The sequence below is a fragment of the Onychostoma macrolepis genome, chromosome 05 (genome assembly GCF_012432095.1).
Source record: "Onychostoma macrolepis isolate SWU-2019 chromosome 05, ASM1243209v1, whole genome shotgun sequence".
Lineage (NCBI taxonomy): Eukaryota > Metazoa > Chordata > Actinopteri > Cypriniformes > Cyprinidae > Onychostoma > Onychostoma macrolepis.
The window spans coordinates 36162937-36178187 of record NC_081159.1 but is presented as its reverse complement, the minus strand read 5'-3'; the positions used below and the strand labels follow the sequence as shown (position 1 = coordinate 36178187).

The 15251-nt window shown below is 36.1% G+C and overlaps 1 protein-coding gene across 3 annotated transcripts in view; it reads left to right on the top strand.

Moving 5' to 3' along the window:
- LOC131540270 (astrotactin-2-like) overlaps nucleotides 1-15251 on the top strand; it is a 588347-nt gene that overhangs the window by 190563 nt on the left and 382533 nt on the right. The gene's annotated exons all lie outside the window — the stretch shown is intronic.

Here is a 15251-nt window from a genome sequence, read left to right as displayed (position 1 = left end):
CGCTTCTTATGTCTTAGTGCTCAGCGAGTAGTCGAGCGGGTAATTGGCATTCTTCTATCTCGTTCTCCTGTGTCACGCGGGACCCATCGCCATGTAATAGACACAGCAGTGTACACAACGCTTAAGCTCCAACAAACAGCCCAGGCCTGTCCAGGTCCATGCGGGTTTGGTGGATTATCTGAAGGGTTTGCTGGCAATGCTCCACTGAGATCAAGTTCTAGACCTGTGCACACTGCTATTGGCTGTGTCCAATTCTTAAAGACACTGTTAACCCACTGTCACGGCTGATAAGGGAGGCAGGGAGATAAGATGAGAGCGAAGGGGAAACAAAGGGCGCAGGACTTCAGAGGAGCGAATGGATTCGCCTTCAAACAGAGCTTTGGTTACGGTCGTGCAGATCACCGTTTTTATCTGTGATCGCAGAAGTAATTGACAGGTGCTTATGACAGAAATTATTTTGTAGAAAAGGTGACAGGTCGAAATTTTCACATTACTCCACGCTTCCTGGACAATCTCCAAATAATTGCTTTTAAAAATGTCATCTTTGGCAGCATGGCAGGGGGCCAAAACAAACAAAATCTTGGTGTATAAAACCACTATTGACTGAAATAATGGTCGATTTGACAGAAAAACAGATGAATCATACTGCAAATAAATTGATTTCAAAACAAATCAAAAGTTTGGTGACAGTGAGATTTGTTTTTATTACTTTTTTTTGTTTTGCAAGAATCCATTAACTGACAGTAAAAGACATGTTAACAAACGATTTATATTTCAAATGAATGCTAAAAATAATAATAATAATAATAATAATAAAAAACTAACGTATCACAGTTTCCACAAAGGTATGAATGTGTATGGCATTCATTAGATTAGATATTAAATATGTTCTATATCAACAAATAAATGATAGATAGGTTGGATATTTTAGTTATCAAAAGTTACAGTAAAGACATGTATAATGTTACAAATAAATTTCAAATAAATGTTGATCTTTTAAACTTGCCATTTGTCAAACAGTCCTAGAGGAGGGGAAACATAAATAAATAAATATAATCAAATTTAATTAAAAAAAATAAATCAATAATTATTTTTGAAGGAACGTGACACTGAAGACTGGAGCAATGATGCTGAAAATGTAGCTTTTCATCACATGAATAAATTACATCCTTACATTTATTCAAAATAAAGCTATTCTATTAAATTATAATAATATTTCACAATATTGCTATATTTTACTGTATTTTTTAATCAAATAAATTCAGCCTTAGTGAGAAGAAGAGTTTTCTTTGAGGTCTGTGTTCCTGTGTTCCGTGAATTTCTGTATTATGGAGTTTTGTGGTGGTGTTCAGATTCCTGCTGCTTGACTTCCAGTAGTTTTCTCTAGCCTTTATTCCATGAGGTCTTGAACTCCTGTTACTTGGTGTTGCAGGCTAAGCAGAGCAGATAAAAGATGAATCTTGCCTTATATAAAAAAGCAGGCATACTCGTACTTCTGATATTAAGTTGTTCATCTTCTTGAGAGATCTCTCTTTCAAACCCATGCATACATCTTCCCTCATTTCCCCATAGCAGCCATTATGAAGATAGAGGAGTTAGGGGTTTGCTGCTCTTGCTGTTAATCTAAGTCAGTCTTTTTGCAGACTTTTGTGTATTTTACTGCTCGTTTTCTTTTTCTTTCTTTCTTTCTTTCTTTCTTTCTTTCTTTCTTTCTTTCTTTCTTTCTTTCTTTCTCATTCTTTCTTTCTTTCTTTCTTTCTTTCTTTCTTTCTCATTCTTTCTTTCTTTCTGTCTTTATGAACAAGGTAGCTACAGGAAAAGCATAAGAATCAGTGAGGTGTTTAGCAATGTAAAGTCTGGAATTGTTACATGTCTGTCTGTCCTAGTCCTCACTTTCCTTATTTGGTTTAGTTCCTGTCCTCATTAGTTAATTATTGTTTGATTGTCCCCACCTGAGTTTCATTATGTTGTTTGGTCTTTTGTTCCTTTATAAGTCCTGAGTTCTCCCTCTGTGTTTGTCCGTTATTGATGATGTTATGTTAAGTTGTGATGTGTGTATATTCCGTGATCCACTTTTCTTCATTAAAGAATCTACCTTTTGTAACCGTTGCCTCCTCACACTCCTTAGACACCACCACCGCAAGTAATAGGAATATACTACATGAATAAAACTGTAGCCATAATACACCTGTCAACGTTGTAAATGCTTACAGAGAAGTATCATCATAGCTAAACAATTGAGAATCTTGCATTAAAGGAGTCATGAAATACAGTTTTAGATTTATGCTTCTCAAGGTTAGTTTATTGTTCCAAAGGGTCCAATATTTGTAAAAACTGATAATTTCCCATCCTCATTTTCATTCTCTATGAAAAACACTAAATGTTAAGGGGCATTATCTCTTGCACAAACTGAAGTAAACGCCCACAGCTGTGACTGGCTAAATCCACATTGTAGCCCCACCCTCCTTTACAATATGGCATGGGTTTTGAAATCCGAGCTGGCAAGCATTTGTAACAGCCATATATTTTTGAGTCTGAGTTGGATCTTGATGCTGAAGAAATTAAAACAACGCAACCACAAATACTGCAACAGCTTGGTAATTGCTTTTGCTCGCTTCACTCATTAATTTCCAATATAAAGTTTTAAAAGTAGTATTATTACTCATTGTATTACAAAATATGACTACAATAAACTATAATATAATATATTAAACACAAAAAAAAAAAAAAAAAAAATATATATATATATATATATATATATATATATATACATATAACTCAAGTAAATATTTCTGATCAGATTACGTACTGACTTTATTAGCAACTCTCAAATAATGATTGAATTAAATGCAGATTTTACATTTATTACAAACACACTGTAAGATTAAAAATAGATTCACTTACCTGCATTGCCTCCAAGCACAGAATGTCTTTATTGAAAAATAAAATATGTTTTCATAAACCAGCAGCATGTTGAGAATAATTCATAAAACAGTCAGTTGTGAAACATGAGGAACAAAGGAAAACATTATCTCTCATTCGCTCAGGCATGCCATTCAAAACTGTTGGGATCTTTAGGAAGGCTTTGCAAAGTTTCTTTACATCCACTAAATTTGATGGTCTTACTCAACATCTTTATCCAGCAGCAGTATGGCTCTTTTGATTGATGGACAGTTGTTTATAACACTGCTTCTTAATTACATACAATGATGACATGTCAAAGGCACGTCAAGGGGAAATTGATAATGTAAGTGTTTACAGATGTAAATAGTGACCGTGTTATGGATTTTGGTTACATGTTTTTAATAGTTCACTGTAGACATTCTACTACAGTAACTCTATTTTGTTTATACGTCAACTAACTCATTAATTTGCAACTGCATGTCAACTAACTCTCGTTGGAGTATTAGTAGAATGAGTTGACTTACTTACAAAGTTACTTAGAATGTATGTTGGGGGACCATCAAAATAAAGTATTAGCAGACATTAAGCAGACAGTCTTACTTATACTCTAAAAATAATGACTGCTAGTTGACATGAAGTTGCTATAAGTTACTTATAGTTAGTAGCGCTGCTAGGGAAAGTTACTTTTAAAAGTAATGCATTACAATATTGTGGTGTTCCATGAACAAGTAACAAATTGCATTAATTAGTTGATTTTTATGGAAAGTAAAACATTACATTACTTTTGTGTTACTTTTTTATCTGGGCTGGACTTGCTTATTTGTTTTGTAATAAAAGCCAAATGTTATAACAAGTTTTGGCAACTGTAGGGGCCTTTTCATGCCAAAAGTAAAATTAATAAGCCTCAGTGAGTTAGTGAATAAATAGGAAAACAGAGTAACTTGCATTACATATTTGAAAAAGTAACTCAGATATTTTATTGTGAGTAATGTGTTATTTTACTAGTTACTTGAAAAAGTACATTAGGTTGACTCACGCAGAGAGTAGCAGTGTTGTTGTCTGGGTTCGTGCAGTTGTGATGTGCAATCAAAAGAGTCCGAAATTTTCATCCAATTTTTTTGCGTGTTAAAAAATAAATACGACCTCATGTTGAGTCAATCACGTTTACACACTCCCTCCGAAACTTTCGTCTGTCATAAAAATGTTTGAATCAGGTAAAATATTCGCGATTTTCGCATCCGTAACAAGCATTTTGATAGGAAAGGATTACGAATATGAAAAAAAGAAAAAAAAAGAAAAACGCATATGAAAATTTCAGACTCAGTGTGCAAGGACCTTAAGTCAGTTAAGAGTGTGCAATTTCTTCAGCTTGCTCACTGAATTGGGACAAAATTACCAATGAGTCACATGATTTTGTTTACATGGCTATAGAGCACAACAGTCAGGATCCGGAAGTAAAAACGTCATTCATTTCCTCCATATGGAAGCATGGTGACAACAGATGAACCCTGAAAGATAGACCTGAGGTTGTTAATTGATTGTGTATGCTTATGTTGAACTTTCATATTAATTAATGAAAATCATGTTTAATAGCAGAATTCATGGTGGAAACTACATTACCCACGATACTGTGCAGAAAATTCCACCAATCAGGGAGTCGCAGCAAACAAACCATGCCAAAATAGTTCTTTAGCCCGCCCACTACCATTGGCAAAAATTCTATCGAAATACTTTAAGACTTGTTTTTTTTTTTTTAATTAAGAAGAAATGAAGGAGAAAAAACATTTCCGGAACCAACGCCACTGATGCACTCTCTTACATAATCAGGAGCTGCAAATATTTTGTTATATTCAAGATCAGTGTTGTTATTGTTCAGTTCACATTCCCAAAACTGAAGCTGCATGTTCCATTGATCAGTGTTTAGTGTGGTCAATAAGAATTGAGTTGGCTGAACAAATTGTCCTATCTTGGCTGTCCTGAATGATTTCGCAAGTGGACTTTTAAAACAACGGCCAACTAAACCCCCAAATCCCATTTAAACACAAATGACGGGATGGCCCTTGAAAGGCAACAGATTGCATTTATAAGCACCCAATCGATAAACTGTCACAGCAGGGGCAAGACGGACACACAACAAACCATCAGCAAAGAGCGATCGGCGTCTGAGGAGCGCAACACACAGTCTCAGACTCCCAACAGAACAAACAGGGGCTGTGAGCATGAAATATGCATGGAGTAGTTAACCTCCCATGTTGCGGCAGGTACTTCTCAGTCACGGCAGGTCGGGTCTTAAGTGGATCCTGGCCAGCCTCGATTTGTTTGGTTAGCTGCTGCTGGATTAGCCATGAGCACAGTCAAAGACCCAACAGGGAATACTGAGCATTACTGCATCTTTACGACCCTTTACTCCCAGTTTTCTTGCTTAGAGTGCAACGGTGACTGTCCAGTTTCACAGTGCCTTGGTTCTGAAAGTATTTTTCCCATTCATTTTCACAATGGGGATTTCAAACAGTTCTTCAGTAAGTACGTATTTTTAGGCCATGATTCAAACCAACCAGCTCACTCCAGTCACATTATTTCAGCCTTTCTACTTTATTAAATACTATTATTTATATAAAATATTATTTATTGAATAACAATATTTAATAAACAACAACAACAACAACAGCCATCATAAAAGTTTCTGGACAATTCAGTCAACAGTACAAAGGCAGCACTCTGATATACAGCATTGAGTTTACATAAACATGAGATTTTGCCAAAATTATCTTCTCTGGAACAAATAATAGATTACTGAGACCAAAGACAACCGTTATATTTACCCATAGTGAATTATATCTCATGTAAAAGTCTCCCACAAAAGGATTTATTGTATCTAAAAGAGAAGGCGGATCCAGACCGGGCTAAAACGCCTCATTAAAACACACCCCCACATGTCTATGCCACGATGTGGAAATATTTGCGTAATGCCACCCAAATGTGCACGCAAAGAAAGAAGGTGTGGTTTCAGTAAGCGCATTAGTGTTGCTGCAGCCATGTCAGGGAGACGCTGTGTGTTTCTATGTGAAAGCAAAAGCACTTTATTTGGCCTTCCGAAAGTAGATGCAATTAGGAATCATTGGTTAAGATTTGTTTACAACAGAACATCACAACCCAAATGTTCGAATTTGTGCAATGCATTTTATGGACGACAGTTTCGTGAGAGTACTAGGCTGGCTGTACACAAAGGCTATTTCTAAAAAAAAAAAAAAAAGGGTGGTCCCACTTTATATTACGTGGCATTAACTACTATGTACTTAAATTTAAATTAATAATTTGGTACAATGCACTTATTGTGTACATACATGTTTTTACATTGTACTTATATTTTTAAAAATACCTATATGTAATTACATCTGTAATTAATTTCTGTAATTACATTTATAATTACACTGTTGACCCATCCCTTACAACTTAACCCACCCTTAAATCTACCCATACCACCAAACCTGTCCCTAACCTTACCCATATCCCATCTCAATAGCAGCAAAAGTGTTTTGCAATACAATATGAACACAATAAGTACATTGTACTTATTTTTTAATGTAAGTACATAGTAGTTAAGGCCACCTAATATAAAGTGGGACCAAAATGGTCAATTCCGACTTTGCTCTGACAATCTGGAGTTTTGCGCAATGTAGAGTAACGTGTCATGTGTGTGTGTGTGTGTGTGAGGGGAACAGGGTCACATCAACTGTGTACTGCAAATACATATAAGCATCATCACTGTGTCTGTCACATGACTTTGTTCCCCTTTCGTGCTTGAACTGATGGTAAAACTAACTTGAAAGCTGAAGCTCGCGATTATGGTAAGGGGCTTTACATTTCCGACGCGCACTTGTGGTGTTGGGTCAATCACAATGCACTGGGTCAGTTGGCCAATCAGACCAGACTGCGCTTGTCGAAAGGAGGGGATTTATAGAAAATGACACGTTTGAGAGAGGCAGGGCATAGAGGAACTACAATAATGTCCAGTATTTGAAAAATAATGTGTTTTTTTAACATTTAAGCATGTCAACATATTCTGTTACACCAAATACACAAAATAATGATATTTAAAATATCATCATATGATACCTTAAAAACTACATTCCATGACATAACAAAGATGCAAAAGCCTCTAAGTGCCGTCTGAAATGTTCATCTAAAATGAGCATTTTTCTCACGCTCCTGTGTTTACGTTCAGTAATTTCGCTTGGGTAATGAATAGGTCATTTTCTATGCAATTAAAGTGAAATAACTGAACATAAATATAGAAGCCTGATAAAAATGCTCATTTTAGAAGAAAATTTCAGACAGCACTGGCTTTTGCATCTGAACTCTTCAAATGATACTGGATTTGGCCATGACACTTACTGTAAGAAGTACCGCAAGCGGAGTGATACGATTACAAACTGTGAAACAGCTGTTAGAGTTCTGATATCACTCTAATATTGCACACTTATCAGCCAATCAGATTTTAAGAACTTTTTTTTTTTTTTTTTACTATTGTGCATTCCAAGTAATATCAATCAAACTGCAGTCGGTTGTTTTGATTAAGTAATAATAACTCAAACAAATACAGGTAACTTACAAAATTGAGTTCATTGGAAGTTTTTTTTTTTTAATAGCAAAAGATAACTCCAACAGTCTTTTTATTTATTTATTTTTAGCAAAAGTAGATAACTTTTTTCAAAGTTACACAAAAACACTTGTTTAATATTTCGTCGCCTTGGAATTATACGGTTCTATCTGATATTTTTGTCAAAATTGAGTTATTCAAAAAGGTTCTATTTACAAAGTTGAACTCTAACTCCAATCAGCACTTTGAATGCATGCAAGAGGACCAATCAGGATCAACGTTCATTGTCATGTCGCCAGACTACTCGGCAACAGCAGGGAAGATTAAACAATAAACAACAATAATTAGGTGTCTACAGAATTGATAAGTGCAATTCACCTTTATTCCACAAAGTGGCACTGTTTAAAACATAATGATGACGTGATTTTTCACTCATAATTAGTGCATGCATAAAACAAATAATATAATTAGCAAAAATTGAACTGGCTTGAATGGCTTTACTGCAGAGCAATTACTGCACATAATTAAATATAAATGTCACTGTCGTTTGATGGTGGATGTGGTGAATAGCGATCAAAATGTTGTTTTTGAAGATGCTGAAAACAATAGTTTTGAGAATATATTGAGATCGTGAATATGAGCCAGATGCTGCATGTATACTGGGGAAATGTGCTCTGATGATGGCAGTGATTGTAAAATCATCTGCTCAAATCGAACACTTCTAAGTTTCAAAAGGTAAGGAAGTATGCATATTTTATTATTTTTTAAATGTATTTATTATTATTATTATATATATATATATATATATATATATATATATATATACATTTATTTATTTATATACAGTGGTGTGAAAAAGTGTTGGCCCCTTCCTGATTTTTTTTTTTTTTTTTGCATGTTTGGCACACTTTAATGTTTCAGATCATCAAACACATTTAAATATTAATCAAATATAACACAAGTAAACACAACATGCAGTTTTTAAATGATGTTTTTTATTATGAAGGGAAAACTAAATCCAAACCCACATGGCCCTGTGTGAAAAAGTGCTTGCCCCTAAACCTAATAACTGGTTGTGCCACCCTTAGCAGCAACAACTGCAATCAAGTGTTTGTGATAACTGGCAATGAGTCTTTCACATCGCTGTGGAGGAATTTTGGCCCACTCTTCTTTGCAGAATTGTTTTAATTCAGCCACAATGGAGGGTTTTCGAGCATGAACCGCCTTTTTAAGGTCATGCCACAGCATTTCAATTGGATTTAAGTCCAGACTTCGATTTGGCCACTCCAAAACCTTAATTTTGTTTTTCTTGAGACATTCAGAGGTGGACTTGCTGGTGTGTTTTGGATCATTGTCCTGCTGCATAACCCAAGTGCACTTGAGCTTGAGGTCACAAACTGATGGCCGTACATTCTCCTTCAGGATTTTCTGATAGAGTGCAGAATTCATGGATCCATCAATTATGGCAAGTCATCCAGGTTCTGAAGCTGCAAAGCAGCCTCATACCATCACACTACCACCACCATGTTTGACTGTTGGTATGATGTTCTTTTTATGAAATGCTGTGATGTAATGGGACACACACCCTCCAAAAAGTTCAACTTTTGTCGCATCAGTCCACATAATATTTGCCCAAAAGGCTTGGGGATAATCAAGATATTTTTTGGCAAATGTGAGACGAGCCTTTGTGTTCTTTTTGGTCAGTAATGGCTTTTGCCTTGGAACTCTCCCATTGATGCTGTTTTTGCCCAGTCTCTTTCTTATTGTTGAATCATGAACACTGACCTTAATTGAGGCAAGTGAGGCTTGCAGTTCTTTAGATGTTGTTCTGGGTTCTTTTATGACCTCCTAGACGAGTCGTCTTTGTGCTCTTGGAGTAATTTTGGTAGGCCGGCCACTCTTGGGAAGGTTCACCACTGTTCCAATTTTTCTCCATTTGTAGATAATGGCTCTGACCATGGTTTGCTGGAGTCCCAAATCCTTAGAAATGGCTTTATAACCCTTTCCAGACTGATACATGTAAACTATTTTGTTTCTCTTCTGTTTATGAATTTCTTAAGATCACAGAATGATGTGTTGCTCTTTAAACATGCTTCACTTTGTCAGACAGGTTATATTTAAGTGATTTCTTGATTCAACAGGTCTGGCAGTAATCAGGCCTGGGTTTGGCTAGTGAAATTTAACTCAGCTTTCTAAAACAATGTGGTTAATCACAGTTCTTTCATGATTTAATAGGAGGGGGCAAGCACTTTTTCACACAGGGCCATGTTGGTTTGGATTTAGTTTTCCCTTCATAATAAAAAACTTCATTTAAAAACTGCATGTTGTATTTACTTGTGTTATCTTTGATTAATATTTAAATTTGTTTGATGATTTGAAACATTAAAGTGTGACAAACATGCAAAAAATGTAAAAATCAGGAAGAGGGCCAACACTTTTTCACACCATATTTTTTATTTTTTACTTTTTGGATTGTTCTGAAAATATCAGGAGAGTTTGCTATTGCAGTGATTAGAGATCCATCCGTGCTGGATATAAGTCTGTGTTGCTAAAGACGTGAATATAATGATTGGAGAAATATTCATGCAGTTTAAAGTCTTAAATATCAAATAGTCAACAATTTAAATGATGGGGTCTTAATTACGTTTACATAACGTAAAGCACAAAAACGTTAGCATGTTATATCGGCCATACTGATTTAAAGAGAATGCTATTTTCCCTGCCCCGCTTTTTATGGAATAAACTCCTGGTCAGATGGATTAGAGTAGCTGCCTTAAATGTTCCTGCAATAATGTGTTTAATTACCCACTATAATCCTAGCTAAAATTAACATTAGCACTGGACAAAATATTTAGTATTGCCTTTTGTGCCTAACTTAACCAAGAAAAAATTATTTGTCCTAAAATATGGAATAAATGTGATAAAGAAAGCATTAAACTTGCCTTTCTCATACATGTTGACACATTGTTACAACACTAATTTTATGTTTTAAAACAAATTATAATATATATATATATATATATTTATTTTTCTTGAAAATCGTTGCTTCAATTCATGTTTTGCAAGATAGAACCTTATAATTCCAAGTGGAAAATTAGTTTTTAGACTTAGAAGGTTATATCTACATTTGACCTTTTCCAAAAACACCCATTTAAAAAATTTGAGAGGATTTTGATATTGTACATTTAGAATAGCCTACATTTAGGGTCTCTTGTCATTTTCATGTAGGAAAGAGACTTGTTCCCCATATAATAACTTTGAAGCTCAATATCTCAAAACCACTCAAAATGCAGACAGGACCTTATAATTCCAAGGCGACAATTTTTAATCTCTTCAGCAGACAATGTAGACGCCTGACAAACATTGTTGTTGTGATTTCAAGCAATACAGGGAGCAGCTTTTCCCTGTCCACTGTAACGTGGTGCTTTTGCAAGGTTCTGTGAAAAAAAAAAAAAAAAAAAGCAGCTTTTATTTTCCTTTTAGACCCTGAAGAAGAAATCACAGGTTCATCAAGTTAGTCGAAATTGCCCATCCTCTATCACTTTTAGTCAGCTTTGACGAAACTCATCTCACAGCTAGCAGGTCTTTTCGAAGCGACTATTGCAGCCTTGCTTGTCACCTGACCTGAATACAGCACGCTGATTCGCTCAAATGGATGTATCGTTCTGTTCACAAACAACAAGGGCGCTTGTCGGCTTCTGCTGTAAAACGTGAACTCGCGATGCCTTGACAGCAGACAATACCGTCTTTTTTGACAAAATGTGTTTAGGGTTCAGATTGTGCTATATGTGGAGAATGATGCACAGGAGTCAGTTTTTTTTTTTTTTGCAAATTAACTCTTCATATATTAGTGTATATGTGTCACGGGTGCGTGGTTGTAGTAAAGATATAAATGAAAGACAGGAGAACGAAACAGCATCAACTCACATTCCCATTAAATTAACTCAAGATCGGACAAATACAAAAGGAGAATTGAGGACTTTTATGAGAACGGGAACAAAAGAGCAAACAACATAATACAAATCAGGTGGTGACAATCAATTAACAAAAAACGGAACTAGACCAAATAAGGACAGACAGGGACTTCAGACAGGTAGACACGTGACAGTACCTCCCCCTCCCAGAAGGCGCGTCCTGCACCGTAACAGTACCACCTGGGAGGGAGGGTGGGCGCCCTGGAAGCCGGTGCAGGACAGGGATACTGAGGAGGCATCCAGGGCGGAACAGGAGACACTTAGAGACCATGGCGGGTCAGGGGACTCCGGCGGCCATGGCGGAGCAGGGAGCTTGGGAGGCCTAGACAGGGGAGACATAGTGGCCTTGACCAAAGTCCTGAGCATGGCCACTATGGCTATCAGGACTACGGGTATAGAAACTTCTAGTGTGGAATTACCATTGCCAACCTGAACTTTGTATTTGTGTTATAATTATTTTTCTGCTTTATCCTGGTCAGTGGAATGAAGATGTAAAACACTCTTTTGGATTGCTAAATACATAATAAATTATTCTAAATTAATTTAGAGAAATTAGCATTTTTACAATATTGTTTGGCCTCAGTGAGAGATTAGTCAAATTAGAGTTCAGCAGTATTGACACTGACAGAGCGTGTTTCAAATTCAATTAAGTCGTTTTGTCATCAGTTGTCTTTGTTGCGGGTCCACTCTGGAGAAAAAAATAATTTGACTCAAAATCTACCACTGTGCTGCACAAATAAAAGAACACATGCGGTTCTCAGCAGAACTGCTGTTAGATGCTTTTCTAAACGCTGTTCGAGGCTGTTAAGAGTTCCATTGATTTCGGTTTAGCATCACTTCATTAGCAGGCATGCTGACCATCATTTAGCCACGTTCCTCCATCAGCATACTTGATGCCATGGCAACCATCCAACTGCTACATGTAACTCATTCAACACCATATCTGCCTTGATCATCAAAGATGCTCTACAGCTTTTTGAGCTTTTCCTAAACAACCATGGTGTTAATGCCTATATCTTAATATCGTCATGCCTTATAGATGCATTTAGCAGATTAGAGCTGGACGATACAGTAGTTACATTTTGTGACAATACAAGTAATCAAGCGGTTGACAATCTGACTGGATATTTGCATTCTATGTAAACTCTAGAGATGTTTGTGCATGAATATTCCAGTAGATCAGCAGTTTCTGAAATGCTCAGACCAGCACGTATGGCACCAACAATCAAAATCACTTAAATCAGCTTTCTTCCCCATTCTGATGCTCGGCTTGAACTTCAGCAGATCGTATTGACCACATCTACATGCCTATATGCAATGAGTTGCTGCCATGTGTTTGGTTGATTAGATATTTGCATTAACGGGCATAAGTCACTTTCAAACCAAGCAGCTTTCTTTTGGTCAATATGGTGAATTAGCACGACCAACCTGATCCTGTGGCAAAATCTTGTGGGGATATCCTTCACCCCCATGGATAATTCATGGTCGTGTGGATTCCTATTGTATTGAATAGATTTTGTCTACGAAAAGTTGGTGAACAACAATAAATGTGACTTCATCTTTATGGAGAACCTTTATTTTTAAGAGTGTTTGCTGGCTGGCTCCAAACTCATGCAAAATAAAAACAGCAGGCAACTTATTCTGTAGTGCAGCGATGAGATGCTTTCACAGCAGGTTTTTCCACAACGATCTTGTGAACAGTATCCACACATAAGTGTGACACTTACATTAAACAAACAGCTGCTAATTAGACAGAATGACACACACTAGTGAAACACAGCAAAATAAATAACCAGTCGCTGACTACAGGGACCTCAGCCTCATCCATCTGCAAACTTCTCCATCAGGGGGCCTTCAACATAAAGGCACACGGCAAGGAAATCGCCCCTGTCCAGAGCCATTATGCCTCCGTGGAGAGAGCGGCCCTCTACATATCTCAAGTTAATTGAAGTTGTGATGCAGCACCGGCTGTAGGGAGTAGTGATGTGTCTTTGTAATGAAGCTGGGAGATAAATTGTTTGCGACTTTTTGAGGCATCTCATCCCACTCCATCTCTCTGTTTCACCTCCTCCCACTCCTGGAACAGACAATAAGAGGGGAAGTTTATTTTTATATATTATGCTTCTGCTGTGGTGCAAATGGGCCAGAACATGTTGAGATGGGTCAGCGGCGTCCCCTGAGGCACTCTGATTTGCTGCCAGTTGGAAATACAATACAAACATTGCAGCGTTGTGGGCATCACACCGCTTGTCCGTTTTTGCTTTGGCCCCCTGTTTGGAAGTACTGTTGATTTCCAAACGGGGGGCCAAAGACATTTACTAAAATCATGCAGTGAACCGCATGAACTCCAACACATGCTCTCCATCCGTGCGGAAATGTAATTTTTTATTTATTTATTTATTATTTCTTTGGCAAGCTAATAAAACACTTTAAGAGTCGCTCGCTATTTGGCCTCACATAGTTTTAGTTAAATTGTCAAAGTAATATCCTGACTTTTGTAGTTCTCTGACCCTGAAATAATGCAAAATATAGGTTTATGGCCAAGAGTACTGTATGTGGATGCCCCCTGTTTTATCTAAACAAACAACTAACAGATTTACAAAATCAAGCATTTAGACTTGCAAGCTCTACTTTTTCAGTAGAATGAGGTGCATTTAAGAGATTAGTCACTTTCAGTGTGGCATTGGAAAAAAATGTTATATATAATATATATATATATATGAAGAGTTCAGATGCAAAAGCCTCTAAGTGCCATCTGAAATTTTCATCTAAAATGAGCATTTTTTTATCAGGCTCCTTTGTGTAGGTTCAGTAATTTTACTCTAATGGCAATGTATAGGCGCTTTTCTATGCAATTAAAGTGAAATAACTGAACATAAATATAGGAGCCTGATAAAAATGCTCATTTTAGAAGAAAAATTCAGATGGCATTTAGAGGCTTTTGCATCTGAACTCTTCATATACACATATAAAGATGTGTGCTTAATTGAATTATTTGTGCACTTTATTATGTGTGTAATTTAATTCTAAATTGTGTGTGTGTGTGTGTGTGTGTGTATATATATATATATATATATATATATACAGTATATAAGGTAAATATAGCAAATAAATAAAATATCACTTAACTACACATTGAAAAAAATGCACTTTATAATAATGCCAATTAAAATGTTTTAAAGTACTTGATTATCATTTTAACTGTAGTGTGTTATTCAATGTGTATTTTAAATGTTCCAAATTGCAAATTTACCATTACAAACGTGTAATTTCAGGAAAATTTCAGTTTTTAAAAAAACATAAAATACAAATTTCAGTAGAAATTACATTAAAATATATTTTAGTTTACCATAAATGCTAGTCAGTATATTCAACAGTACACTGTAACCACAATTCAAAGACAATAAAATAAATATGTATGCCTAAAAGTTCAGCTAATATGAATTTAAACTATAATACATCTCCAATTGAACTGCAATTTACATGTAAATAAATGTAAAATATTTCCATAATAAGTAGTCTTTTGAAAATATGTTAAAGTACACTTATTTTCCTCAAGGGGTTTCCACTAGTAAAATGGGTTATTGTTCACCTGAAGTTTAGTGAAAACCTTGGGGATGAATTGGAAACTGGACTGCTGGACACACCACTAAGAAATATCATGACCTCAATTTTGCTATTGTGTCTGAATGGGAGCAAATCCCTGCATCTGTGTTCTCGTATCCTTTGCAGAAGTGTGGAAGCTGTTGTAGCACCATGTGGTTTTGAAATTA